Here is a 13,628-nt window from a genome sequence, read left to right as displayed (position 1 = left end):
TTTACTTCCAATTATGTGGTCAATTTTAGAATAAGTGTGATGTGGTGCTGAGAAGAATGCATATTCTGTTGATTTGGGGTGGAGAGTTCTGTAGATATCTATTAGGTCTGCTTGGTGCAGAGCTGAGTTCAAGTCCTGAATATCCTTGTTAATTTTCTGTCTCGTTGATCTATCTAATATTGACAGAGGCGTGTTAAAGTCCCCCATTATTATTGTGTGGGAGTCTAAGTCTCTTTGCAGGTCTCTAAGGTCTTGTTTTATGAATCTGGGTGCCCCTGTATTGGGTGTATATATATTTAGGATAGTTAACTCTTCTTGTTGAATTGATCCTTTTAACATTATGTAATGGCCTTCTTTGTATCTTTTGATCTTTGTTGGTTTAAAGTCTGTTTTATCAGAGACTAGGATTGCAACCCCTGCTATTTTTTTGCTTTCCATTTGCTTGTTAGATCTTCCTCCATACCTTTATTTTGAGCCTATGTGTGTCTTTGCATGTGAGATGGGTCTCCTGATGGGTCTTGACTCTTTATACAATTTGCCAGTCTGTGTCTTTTAACTGGGGCATTTAGCCCATTTACATTTAAGGTTAATGTTGTTATGTATGAATTTGATGCCATCATTATGATGTTAGCTGGTTATTTTGCCTGTTAATTGATGCAGTTTCTTCATAGCATCAATGGTCTTTACAATTTGGCATGTTTTTGCAGTGGCTGGTACAGGTTGTTCCTTTGCATGTTTAGTGCTTCCTTCAGGAGCTCTGGTAATGCAGGCCTAGTGCTGACAAACTCTCTCAGCATTTGCTTGTCTGTAAAGGATTTTATTTCTCCTTCACTTATGAAGTTTAGTTTGGCTGGATATGAAATTCTGGGTTGAAAATTCTTTTCTTTAAGAATGTTCAATATTGGTCCCCACTCTCTTCTGGCTTGTAGGGTTTCTGCTGAGAAATCTGATCTGCGGTTAATCTGATGGGCTTCCCTTTGTGGGTAACCCGACTTTTCTCTCTGGCTGCCCTTAACATTTTTTCCTTCATTTCAACCTTGGTGAATCTGACAATTTTCTGTCTTGGGGTTGCTCTTCTCGAGGAGCATCTTTGTGGTGTTCTCTGTATTTCCTGAATTTGAATGTTAGCCTGCCTTGCTAGGTTGGGGAAGTTCTCCTGGATAGTATCTTCAAGTGTGTTTTCCAACTTGGTTCCATTCTCCCTGTCACTTTCAGGTACACAAATCAAACATAGATTTGGTCTTTTCACATAGTCCCATATCTCTTGGAGGCTTTGTTCATTTCCTTTTACTCTTTTTTCTCTAAACTTGTCTTCTTGCTTTATTTCATTAATTTGATCTTCAATCACTGATACCCTTTCTTCCACTTGTTCGAACCTGCTATTGAAGCTTGTGTGTGTGTCATGCAGTTCTCATGCAACGGTTTTTAGCTCCATCTGATCATTTACAGTCTTCTCTACACTGTTTATTCTAGTTAGCCATTCATCTAACCTTTTTTCCAAGGTTTTTAGCTTCCTTGTGATGGGTTAGAACATGCCCCTTTAGCTCAGAGAGGTTTGTTATTACCGACCTTCTGAAATCTACTTCTGTCAACTCGTCAAAGTCATTTTCCATCTAGCTTAGTTCCATTGCTGGCAAGGAGCTGCGATCCTCTGGAGGTGAAGAGGTGTTCTGGTTTTTAGAATTTTCAGCTTTTTCTGTTTTCTCCCCATCTTGTGGTTTTATCTACCTTTGATCTTTGATGTTGGTGACCTACAGATGGGATTTTGGTGTAGATGTCCTTTTTGTTGATGTTGATACTATTCCTTTCTGTTTGTTAGTTTTCCTTCTAACAGTCAGGTCCTTCAGCTGCAGGTCTGTTGGAGATTGCTGGAGGTGCACTCCAGACCCTGTTTGCTTGGGTATCACCGTGGAGGCTCAGTTGGAAATGCAGAAATCACCTGTCCTCTGAGTCGATCATGCTAAGAGCTGCAGACTGGAGCTGTTCCTACTTGGCCATTTTGGAACTGACTGCTGGAGGCCATTATTCTAAGTAAAGTAACACACAAGTGGAAAACCAAAAGCCCTATGTTTTCATTTGTAAGTTGGAACTAAGCTATGAGTACTCAAAGGCTTACAGAATGCTATGATAGACTTTAGAGACGCAGAAGTGGGAGGGTGAGAGGAGGGGTAGGGATAAAAAGCTACACATTAGGTAAACGTACACTACTTGGGTGATGAGTGCCCTAAAATCTCAGAATTCACCACTATAAATTTCATCTATGTAACAAAAAACCACTTGTACCCCTACTAAAATAATTGTTTTAAAAAAGAATATGATAGAAGAAATATTTGAAGAGATATGGCTAAAAATATGACAAAACTGATTAAAGATCAAGGTGCTGATTTATTTGGTTCCTGATTAGGGCCTGCTTCTTGGCTTGCAGATGCCTGTCTTCCTGCTGTGTCCTCACATGATGGGGAGAGAAGTGAGGAAAGTTGGGGGATTGGGGGGATGGGAGGTGGGGATGGAGGTGGGAGTGGGGATGGGAATAGCAAGCTATCTAGTCTTTTCCTCTAAGAGCACTAATCCCATCATGAATACCCCATTCTCATGAACTAATTTGAACCTAATTATTTCCCCAGGGCTTTGTCTCCAAATATGATCATATTGGGGCCTAGGACTTCAATATATGAATTTCAGAAGGTACAACAGAGTCCATCCCACATAGTAGGCCTGCTGAAAAATCAAATATGAACAGAAAACTATAAAAGTAACCAGAAAGGAAAGACACTTATATTCAAAAGAACAACAATTGGGCTGATATCTAACTTTTCAATAGAAATAATAAAAGCCACAACAAGACATAATGTTGTCTCTAAACTTCTGGAAAAGAATAACTGCCAGCCTAGAATTATATACCTAGTGATAATATTCTTCAAAAATAAAAGTGAAATAAAAACATTTTTTGACAAAAGTAGAAAATTTGTCACACATAAGCCTATGGTAAAAGAAATACTAAAGGGAGGTTTTATGACAGAAAGAAGATTATCCCAGAAGGAAACATGAAAATACAAGAAGAGATAAAAATCATCAGAAAGGGGAAACAAGTACATTAACATGAGTGAATAATGACTGTGCAAAAACAATTTATTTTGAGAATAAAAATATCTATGGAGTTCAAAATGAGTGACAACAATAATACAAAAGATGAGATGGTGGTAAATGGAATTAAACTGCTAAAATTTCTTAGTATCATTAGGGAAATGATATAAGTACTCATTTTAGAACGAAACAAGTCAAGAATGCATGGTAAAATCTCTAGTATATCCATTATTGGCTGGCCAAATTTATAATGCACAAGCTAATAGAGTTTAAAATTGGAATGAAAATATTTCATCACTCCAAAAGAAGTCAAGAAAGATGACTAAAAAGAATCTGAAACAAACAGTCCAAATAAAAATAACCCAAAAAGTATATCTAAACTCAGTTTATATTTAATGCAAAGGGACTAGGTAATTTAAATATAAAAGTTAGATTCTCAGACTGGGCAAAAGGAAAAAAAAAAACTATATATTTTTACTTTGTATAAAAACACAGAAAAGTTGGAAGTAAATATATGGGGGAGGGGATGGGGGCAGGAAGAAAGCTGTACCATGCAAATACCAACTAAAAGAAAGCCCAGATGGCTTCACTGCTGAATTTTTTTAAACTTTCAAGAAATAACACAAATCTTTCACAGTTTCTTCCCGAGAACAGTAAAAGAGGAATACTTCACTTTCCAAATCTTGATTTGTTCAACTTAATGTTGATATTAAAAACCTAACATCAAAAAAGGAAAATTTCAGGCCAATATCTCTTAATACTATAGGTGCAAAAATCCTACTTAAAATACTGATAAATCATGTTCAACAATATATACAAAAGGCTAATTTGAAATTGAGTGTTTCCTAGAAATTCAGCACTGGTTTGAAATTCAAAAATTGATTAACATAATTTAACTATATCAACAGAAAAAGGAATAACAATAAATCATTTTAATAACTGTAGAAAAATAATTTAATAAAAGTAAACATTCCATTATAATGAAACCCTAGAAGAGCCGGAATATCAACAGACTTAATCTAGTAGAGTATATTACACAAAACTTGTACAAATTCATACTAAATGGTGAAATAGTGAACGTTCTGTCCCTGAGATCTGCAATGTGATGAAGATGCTTGATCTCATCGCCTGTAATCAACATTGCACTAAAGGTTTTAGGCATTGTAACAAGGTAAGAAAAAAAGTGGAAGTACTAGAGAAAAAAATTGTTATTATTTGTCATTATTGGCTGGCCCAAAGCATCTACAGACAGAATAAGTGAACTTTTAGAATTAATAACTAAATTTAAAAAGTACTTGAGCTATATGGTCAATATATAAATGTCAATGATATTTCTTTATATTAGGAAAAAACAATATGGAAAATAAAATTTAAATTTTATTTTATGAATGCAATGTACAATTATATAAAATGTATCAAAGATTTAGGAATAAATATAATGAAAGATATGCAAGACTTCTGATGAAAACTAAAAATCACAAAAGGAAGACTTCAAAGAGTACCTACACAATAGGGAAAATATACACTGTTTATTTAATAGAGCACTCAATATTGCAAAGGTGTCACTTCTCCCCAAACTGATCTACAGATTCAGCGCAACTCAAGTCAAATTACATAAGGCTGTGTCTTGGGGACATTTGATAAGCTGATTTAAAGTGTTATAGGGAAATGCAAAAGGACCAGTATAGCCAAGCCAATGTTAAAGATGAAGTTGGGAGATATTGAGACTTATTATACAATTACATTAATCAATGTAAGTTAGGGCAAATAGATCCATGGAACAAAATGGAGAGGTCTGAAACAGACCTATACATAAACATGACTTGATTGTCACAAAAGTAACACCACAGTGGAAAGGAGAGAGGAGAGTCCTTTCAATAAGTGATGCTTGAGCCCCTACTTCACACTATTCGCAAGACCCAATTCCAGTTAGATTATTGATTTAAACTTAAATGGCCAACCTTAATGTTTCTAGGATATAGCATAGAAGAATATCTTCATGACTTTAGCATAGGTAAAAGTTTCTTGAATGGGACACAGAAAGCATAAATACTTAAGGAAATGATGGATAAATTGAGATTTATTAAAATTAAGAACTGTTTCATTATGAAAATTCCATTAAGGAAGTGAAAGATACCCCAGAGTAGAAGAAAATATTTGCCACGCATGTATCAACAGCATAATGAACTTTGACATATCATTATAAAAAGAAAGACAATTCAATAGAAAAATCGGCAGTTCACCTAAGGGGATATAAAACATAGTAAATATGTTCAGTATCAGGAAAAATGCAAATTAAAACCACCAGAACTCAAACTCTATGACCCAGTAATTCTATTGCTAAATATATGTCCCATACAAATGCTCTCTCCTTCCCCACATCTCCTTCATATTCTCCAGCTCCTAGGGGGCCCCTTTCCCAGTAGCTCTGGTCAGAAAGGCATGGTCCATGCAACCTGAGTTGCTTTTTGAGCAAATCAGTGAGAAAAAAAGCTAAAAGAAAAAAGTAAGTAAAAGGAATCTTTCCACTCCAAGTCCTTCCCTGAGAGAACATCCATCTCTCTAACCAGAGGACTGGCAAATAAAGGGAAAATAAAACAAAGCAAAAACAATACACAAACTTCCCCCTATAGCAATATGGAAGTATGGAAACTATATGGAATGCATATAAACTGGTTAGATAGAATAATCATAGCACAAACTTAGTCAAAAATAAAACCTATAATTGACATTGAATTTATTTGTTGCTTCCTAATAGACAAAAAGTGAGAGAGGGATATGATTGTGTCGGATGGACTCTTTGGACTCTGTATCTTATCTAAAGCTTTTCTTAAATGTTTCCACTTTCAGAATCTTTTTTTTTTTTATCCTCAAGCAATGGTTTCTGAGCTGGCAGCCAATTTCTCAGGGAGCTGGGAGTTGCCACAGTGCTGGAAGGAGTGGACTGTTGGCCTCTGAGCATCAGCTCTAGGAACACAGGGGAAGTTGGAACAGACCCACAAGTGTCTCCAAGGGGCTAAGTGGAAGAGAATGGCTGGTCATATATTCTTTGTTCGTTCATTTAACACATATCCACTGAATGTCCCACACATGTCTAGAGCTCACTCATCAGGGGACACAGACCCACGCTCCCCTACACTTGTTAGTCATCATTTTACTGCCTTCAATTCAAACACCTTTTGCTTCCAGCTCTGGAGAGAGAGTTAACTGTGTAGCCCCTGCTTGAGTGTCCTAAGACCATGGGGCAGGGGACTTGACCCTGAGACTTGAACATCAAACCAAACACTTGATGGCAAGAAAATAAAAGGCTACATTTGAGAGCATCTTCAGAGAGAACTAGTCAGTTATGTGACCCAGGCAAGGCACTTTACCTCTCTGAATCTCTTTTCTTTGTCTACAAAATGGTGAAAATATAGTAACCTACTCAGAGGGTTACTGTGAGATTAATAATATAACTCTGTAAAATATATACTGGACGCAGTAGAATCTTTCCTAACAAATGCAATCCTTTTCCTCTCTCTCTTCTTCCTCTTACAATCTCTTGTCTGCTTCAGCAATCTCCCACTTGGACCTCAAGCCACATCCTGAGACCTGGAGAGGCCTCCAGAATCTGCTAGGGAGAGCATTCTTCCACCTGGGAAACACAGAAAATGCAAGCAGCTGGGTCCCTACCCCACCAGCCTTGTCAAGTCAGTATGCCTTCACAAGCTCTAGGGCAGTGCTGCTCAAACTTTAGTGTTCACTCAAACCACTTGGAGACCTTTGTCAAATACACTTTCTGCTTCAAATTGGTTTAGGGTGAAGCCCTGGATATGTATTTTTACCAGGCAGTGCTGATCATGCCAGCTCATGAATTACACTTTAAATGGCTCCTTCCACCTCAGAGAATCCAGCCCCAACCTTCTTCCTATCTGGCATTCCCATTCATACCTCCAATTATACCCTCTCTTGCTTATCCTACAAGAAGGAATACTCTGAGGGTGGTTGCTTCTCTTTCTCAGCCTACCCAACCACACTTGGCATTTCATTCTTTCCCTCACCAAGCTCCAGATGCTGTGGAGGGAGCACAGCCAATCACCCTGAAGAACAATGTCTTCAGCCTAGGAGCACTGGTGTACTAGTCCCTAGCAAAATTTCACACAGCCTCCACTAACAACCACATTCTCATACACAAAGGAAATCACAAACACTACTGATGCTATTTACAGTCAAAGAGCGCATATGAAGATTATGCTACTGCACACAACCAGAATCAAAGGCAAAGTATCCTACTCAACCAACATCATAGATAGGTCTTCAGGAAAAAGTCTTCCCCTACAAAAGCAAATCCAATAAATTGGAAGAAGTAATTGTTATACCAGTTCTAGATAGCAGTGTAAAAAAATTAAGAAACATAAAAAAGCAAGAAAATGTAACACCTCTAAAGGAACGTTCTCTATTGCTGGAGAATAGACTCATTGGAATCCAGCAATAGAGTCCAGTGAAAAAGATATTTATGAACTCTTGGATAAAAAATCCAGAATATTGACACTCAAGAAGCTCAATGAAATACCTGATAACACAGAAAGACAATACCAAAAAATCAGAAAACAATGCAAGATATGAAAGAGAAATTTACCAAATAAGTAGATATCATAAAAAAGAACCAAACAGAAATTCTGGAGCTGAAGAATTCACTTACTACAATACAAAATACATTTGAAAACTTCAACAGTAGACCAAATCAAGCAGGAGAAAGACTTTTAGAACTTAAAGACGGGTGTTTGGAAATAATTCAGTCAGACAAAAATAAAGAAAAAAGAATATAAAAGAATAAACAAACACTATGTAATATATAGAACACAATAGAGTGATCAAATGTGTTTAAATTTTTTGTGTCAGAAGGTGAAGAGAAAACAAAAGAGATAGAAAACCTGTTTAATGCATGATTGCTGAAAACTTTCCAACCCTGTTTTCAGTCAAAAGACTTACACATCTATATACAGGAAGCTCAGATATTTCCAAACAGATAAAATTCAAGAAGGTCCTCTCCATGGCATATTATAGCTAAAGTGTCAAAAGTCAAAGACAAAGAGGGAATTCCAAAAACAAGAGAAAAGCATTTACTCACAAATAAGTGAACTCCTATCAGATTTATAGCAGATTTCTCAGCAGAAACCTTACAGGTCGGGAGAGAATAGATGAATAGAATGATACATTTTAAGTGCTAAAAGGAAAACAAAAACCCTGGCAGCTAAGAATACCATACCCAGCAAAATTCTTTCATAAATAAAGGAAAAATAACATCTTTGGCAGCCAAGCAAAAGCTGAAGGAATTTATCACCACTAGACAAGTTCTATAAGAAAAGTTTAAGGGAGTCCTACACCTGGAAGTGAATGAATGGTATCTACCATCATGAAAACACACGAGAATATAAAACACACTGGTAGAGAAAACAGACAAATCATTAAGAGAAAGGATTCGAATGTTACCACTACAGAAAAACCACCAAACTCCAATGACAAACAATAAGAGAGAAAGAAAGAATATATTAAATATTCAGAAATTAGTTAATAAAATGACAGGAATAAACCCTCACATGTCAATGATAACTTTGAATGTAAATGGTCTAAACTTCCCACTTTAAAGATATAGACTAGCTGAATGATTAAAAAACATGATCAAACTATATCCTGCCTATAAGAGCTCACCTCACCTATAAAGACATACAGACTGTAAACGACTGAAAAAGGAATATTCTAAGGAAACAGAAACCAAAAGTGAGCAGGAGTAACTATACTTATATCAGATAAAACAGAGTTTCAGTAAAAAAAAGATAATGATAATTTCATTAACTATCATTATCACTGATAATTGATAATAATGGATATATCAAGTATCTGTCATATTATAGATCAATTGCTGATAATATATTGATAATGATAATCTTTTGATTAGGAATTAGTATCCACAATATACAAGGAATTCATACAACTCAATAGTACAATGACAAATATTCCCATAAAAAATGGGCAAAGGACATGAACAGACATTTCTCAAAAGACATAAAAATGGCCAAGAGGTATATGCAAAAATCTCAACATCACTGATCACCAGGAAAATGCAAAGCAAAAACACAGTGTGGTATGTAAATCAGTATAGCCACTATGGAAGACAGTATAAATATTTCTCCAAAAACTAATAATAGAACTTCTATATGATTCAGCAATCCCACTACTGGGTATTTATCCAAAAGAAATCAGTCTATAAAAGGGATACCTGCACCCCCACGTTTATTACCACACTATTCACAATAGCAAAGATATAAAATCAACCTAAGTGTCCATCAACAAGTGAATGAATAAAAACAGTGGTACATTACACAATGGAATACTATTCAGCTATATAAAAGAAGGAAATCTTGTCCTTTTCAGCAACATGGATGGAACTGGAGGATATTATATTATGTGCAATAAAGCAGGCACAGAAAGACAAATGTCACATGTTCTCACTCATATGTGGGAGCTAAAAAATTGATCTCATGGATATAGAGAGTAGAATGATGGACACTAGAGGAAAGAAAGGGTATGGGTGGGGGCAGCTGAAGAGAGGTTGGTTAATGAGTACAAACATATAATTAGATAAGAAATAAGTTCCAACGTTTGATAGCAGAGTAGGGTGACTATCATTAACAACAGTGTATCATATATTTCAAAATAGCTAGAAGAAAAGATTTGAAATGTTCCCAACACATAGAAATAATAAATACTCGAGGTAATAGATCTCTCAAATACTCTGATTTGATCATTATATCATCCATTATATGCATTAAAATATCACATGTACCCCCATAAATCTGTACAAATATGTATCGATAAAATTTTTTAAAGAAAAAGGAGCTTAATTTTTTGCAAATAGAAAACATTTTCCTCTACAGAGTCCCACTGTTTCTCATTCACATAAAAGGAATCATCCCATCTACAATCACAGATTGGGCATCACACTGTGCTTGGCAGTTTGAGAGACGATGATAGACAGAGCATGTGCAGGTTCTCACCGAATGCTGGGGAGACAACAAGCTTAGTCACCTCCCTGATGCCTGATGGGAAGTCTGTGGCTCAGAGGATCACTTAGGGTGCAGAGGGGAACCCAAGAGGGATCCTCTGGGCAAAGATCAGCACCACTCTGGAAATTCCTTCTTGGGTTTCCAGGGAAATGTTGCCCTGTCCCTCTTTCTTATCTCTGGGAATGCCCTGCAGGGTGCTCCCTGTCCTGCCTTATTTATTTATTTATTTATTTATTTGCTTGTTTGTTTATTTGACAAATGGAGTCTTGCCCTGTTGCCCAGGCTGGAGTGTAGCGGTGTGATCTCGGCTCACAGCAACCTCCGCCTCCTGGGTTCAAACGATTCTCCTGCCTCAATCTCCCAAGCAGCTGGGATTACAGGCACCAGTCACCACACCCAGCTAATTTTTGTGTTTTTAGTAGAAACAGGATTTCATCATGTTGGCCAGGCTGGTCTCAAACACCTGACCTCATGATCTGCCCTCCTTGGCCTCCCAAAGTGCTGAGATTACAGGTGCAAGCCACCCCACCTGGCCTGACCTGCCTTTCTTAGAGGAAGCCTTACCCTAGCAAATGAACAGTGAGGAAGAACACCAATTTAGTCAGTCTGCCAGGAATTATATTCTGGAGAATAGAGAGGAAAGTTATAAAAAATACCTTTAAAAACTTTGTGAGTCCAGCTGTATTATGTGAAATGCTTTCCCCTGGAAACCAAATCTCACAAAAGCTATCTTATAGGAAGGAGCACCCAACAACATTGTTTCACATTCTGGGTTATGGTTACCAATTAGGCCAGGAGCGGTGGCTCACGCCTGTAATCCCAGCAATTTGGGAGGCTGAGACGGGTGGATCATGAGGTCAGGAGATCGAGACTATCCTGGCCAACATGGTGAAACCCTGTCTCTACTGAAAATACAAAAATTAGCTGGGGGTGTTGGCACACACCTGTAGTCCCAGCTACTTGGGAGGCTGCAGCAGGAGAATGGCTTGAACCCGTGAGCTGGAGGTTGCAGTGAGCCAACATGGGGCCACTCACTCCAGCCTGGTGACAGAGTGAGACTCCATCTCAAAAAAATAAATAAATAAAAAATAATAATGACATAAATTAAATGAAGTTGTTACATTGAAGTGGAGTTTAGTGGATTCTACTCTTCCACACACATGGTTAATTAATCACTACAGAGATTCATCCAGATTAAAATTGTCATCAAAATAACATAGCATTGGAATTCTTTAGTTTAACTCATGCAAGAGGCTTCACAACAAAAATTTCCTTGTCATACACACATCATTTCTCTCAACCTTCAAATTAATACTTTCAGTACTGTCCTGCTTTCCCCATCCCACAGCCATAAAAGCAGATCCTGACCGTCTCCTGGACTTGTCTGTTACTTCTCCTTCTCTCCCTCTTTTCTCTGGAAGCACATTAGTTTTGCTACTGCCAGTTTCCTATCTTTTCTTCACCCCTACTTACAACCTCATTCTCAGAACTTCTTTAAAAATATGGAAAAAACCATTAAAAAATGTCCATTGGAAAGCACTCGTGTATCTCCTTTCAAATTCTGAGTTGAACATTGAAATTCCCAGTGTGTACCAGCCCCTCCTCTAAATGGAAAACTGACTACTATCTGCAGCACCAAAGACTTCAGGCAACTCAGATGAGGCACCAAGGACGAAAACTGTACACGTTCTCCTTAAAAATGTCACCACTCTGCAGCCTGGGCCCAAACACACATTGTCTTTGCCAAAATGACCAGTGAGTGACACATGTGTAGCTTAGAGGCTGAATATCCATGTGATAACCTCATGAGAAGCCCCCAAATTGCCATCAACTCCAACCCACGGAAGCAGATTCAACCTACTCACGGGGGATTGTCACTGGAGCAACGTGATCAGGTGTAAAAAGTGTGTGCTTTGAAATCATGGTAAACCTGAGTTTCAACTGAATCTTGCTCCTCACCAGTTGTGCAAAGATAGATAATTTACTTAACCTCTCTGAGTGTGAGTTTCCTGACATGTAAAATGGTGATATTATTTGCATCTGCATTTTTGTGTAGAGTATTTAGCATATTTCCCGAGACACGGTAAGTGCTGAATAAACCTAACACAGTAGATACTCAAGATCTGGGAGCTATTGCTGATGGCGAGTAGAATGAGAGTGGGAAGAATGCTTCTGCAAAAGGTGATTTAGAAGTAGAGAAAAGGCAAATGTTAAAGCATCTCACCTTTTCTGAAAATCTGCTTTCTTGAACATTCCTCCTCCTTGTTTCTTGTCTCCTCCTCTAGTAGCTAGGACACAGCATCCTCTAAAGCCTTGAAGTTCCTCCTTGGAATGCCCTTTCTGATACTGCTTAGCAGCCACCATTACATTTTTAAATAGCCATATTGATTTTTCCTTGTCTTTACCAGCAAAATCCTCCAGGCTCTGTTGACAGAGCAAAGCACTTGCTCTGCCTCTTTCAAGTTCTCTTCAAATGCAAGTGCGCTGCATCAGCTCTTTATGCCTTCGTTTGGGAAGAAATCAACTCAAGAATGCCGCAGTATCTCTGCAGAGTACCTGTCCACGCTCGGCCCATGTGTGTAAATCAGAATTGTGCAAGTTAGGGGCAGCTGGAATGGGCCTGGGATTAGACCTTGGAGAGATTTATAGACTGTCCTTTTTATGTTCAAGAAAGGAAGATTGATACAGTTTCAGGGCTCTGGTTCATTTGTCTTTGCCCTTCAGGCATGCATTGTATTTCCCACACTTACCCTGGCTGAGAGAGAAGGTGGCTGTTTCTAGCTCTTGCTAAAACAATGCTTCGGAGGCCAGATGTGGAATTCTACCTTTAGTGCTTGTAGCCTCACCAGAGTCCAGACACGCAGAAGGTGGCAACATGGCCCAGCAATGACATATTGTAAGGACCAACCCTGAGAGTCTGGCCTGATATTTCCCTCTGCATGTTTTCTAGAAACATCCGCCCATTAAACAATGCTCCAGTGGGAGTGATGGAAAGAAAGAGGCCACTCTCTAGTGACCTCATACCCTGAGCGAGTCATTCCCCAGAGCCTCTGGTCAGTAGCCCCTGGGCAGGTCAGAAGGGAAGTTCTCCAACTCCCTGAGATAGAAGAGGGGAGGTAAGGAATGGTACAACACAAGGAAAAGCAAGGCATCTTGTGAAGAGACTCTCTGCTAGCATTTCCTTGCTGTCAGCCTCTTTTTTATATGGTGGCAACTGAGAAAAGCCCTGGGCCTTCCTTCCTGCCTTGCTGTTTTCCTTCCTGCACCAAGCAGGTTCTCATTGCTTCTCAGAGAAAATGTCATTTTCCCAACTTGACGGGTGAGGAAGAACACATGCCCAGTTAATAAGAGAACAGATATAGAAAAGGGGGAAAGAATGGAAAATGAAGAGGGAAGGAAATGTTTAGTTATTGAAAGCTTCCAGTGTGTCTTTCTTTCCCCTTTCCTTCCTTCCTTCCTTCCTTCCTTCCTTCCTTCCTTCCTTCCTTCCTTCCTTCC

The sequence above is a fragment of the Colobus angolensis genome, unplaced genomic scaffold (assembly GCF_000951035.1).
Source record: "Colobus angolensis palliatus isolate OR3802 unplaced genomic scaffold, Cang.pa_1.0 Scaffold36, whole genome shotgun sequence".
Lineage (NCBI taxonomy): Eukaryota > Metazoa > Chordata > Mammalia > Primates > Cercopithecidae > Colobus > Colobus angolensis.
The sequence above is the reverse complement of the archived record's forward strand: the minus strand, read 5'-3'. Positions refer to the sequence as shown.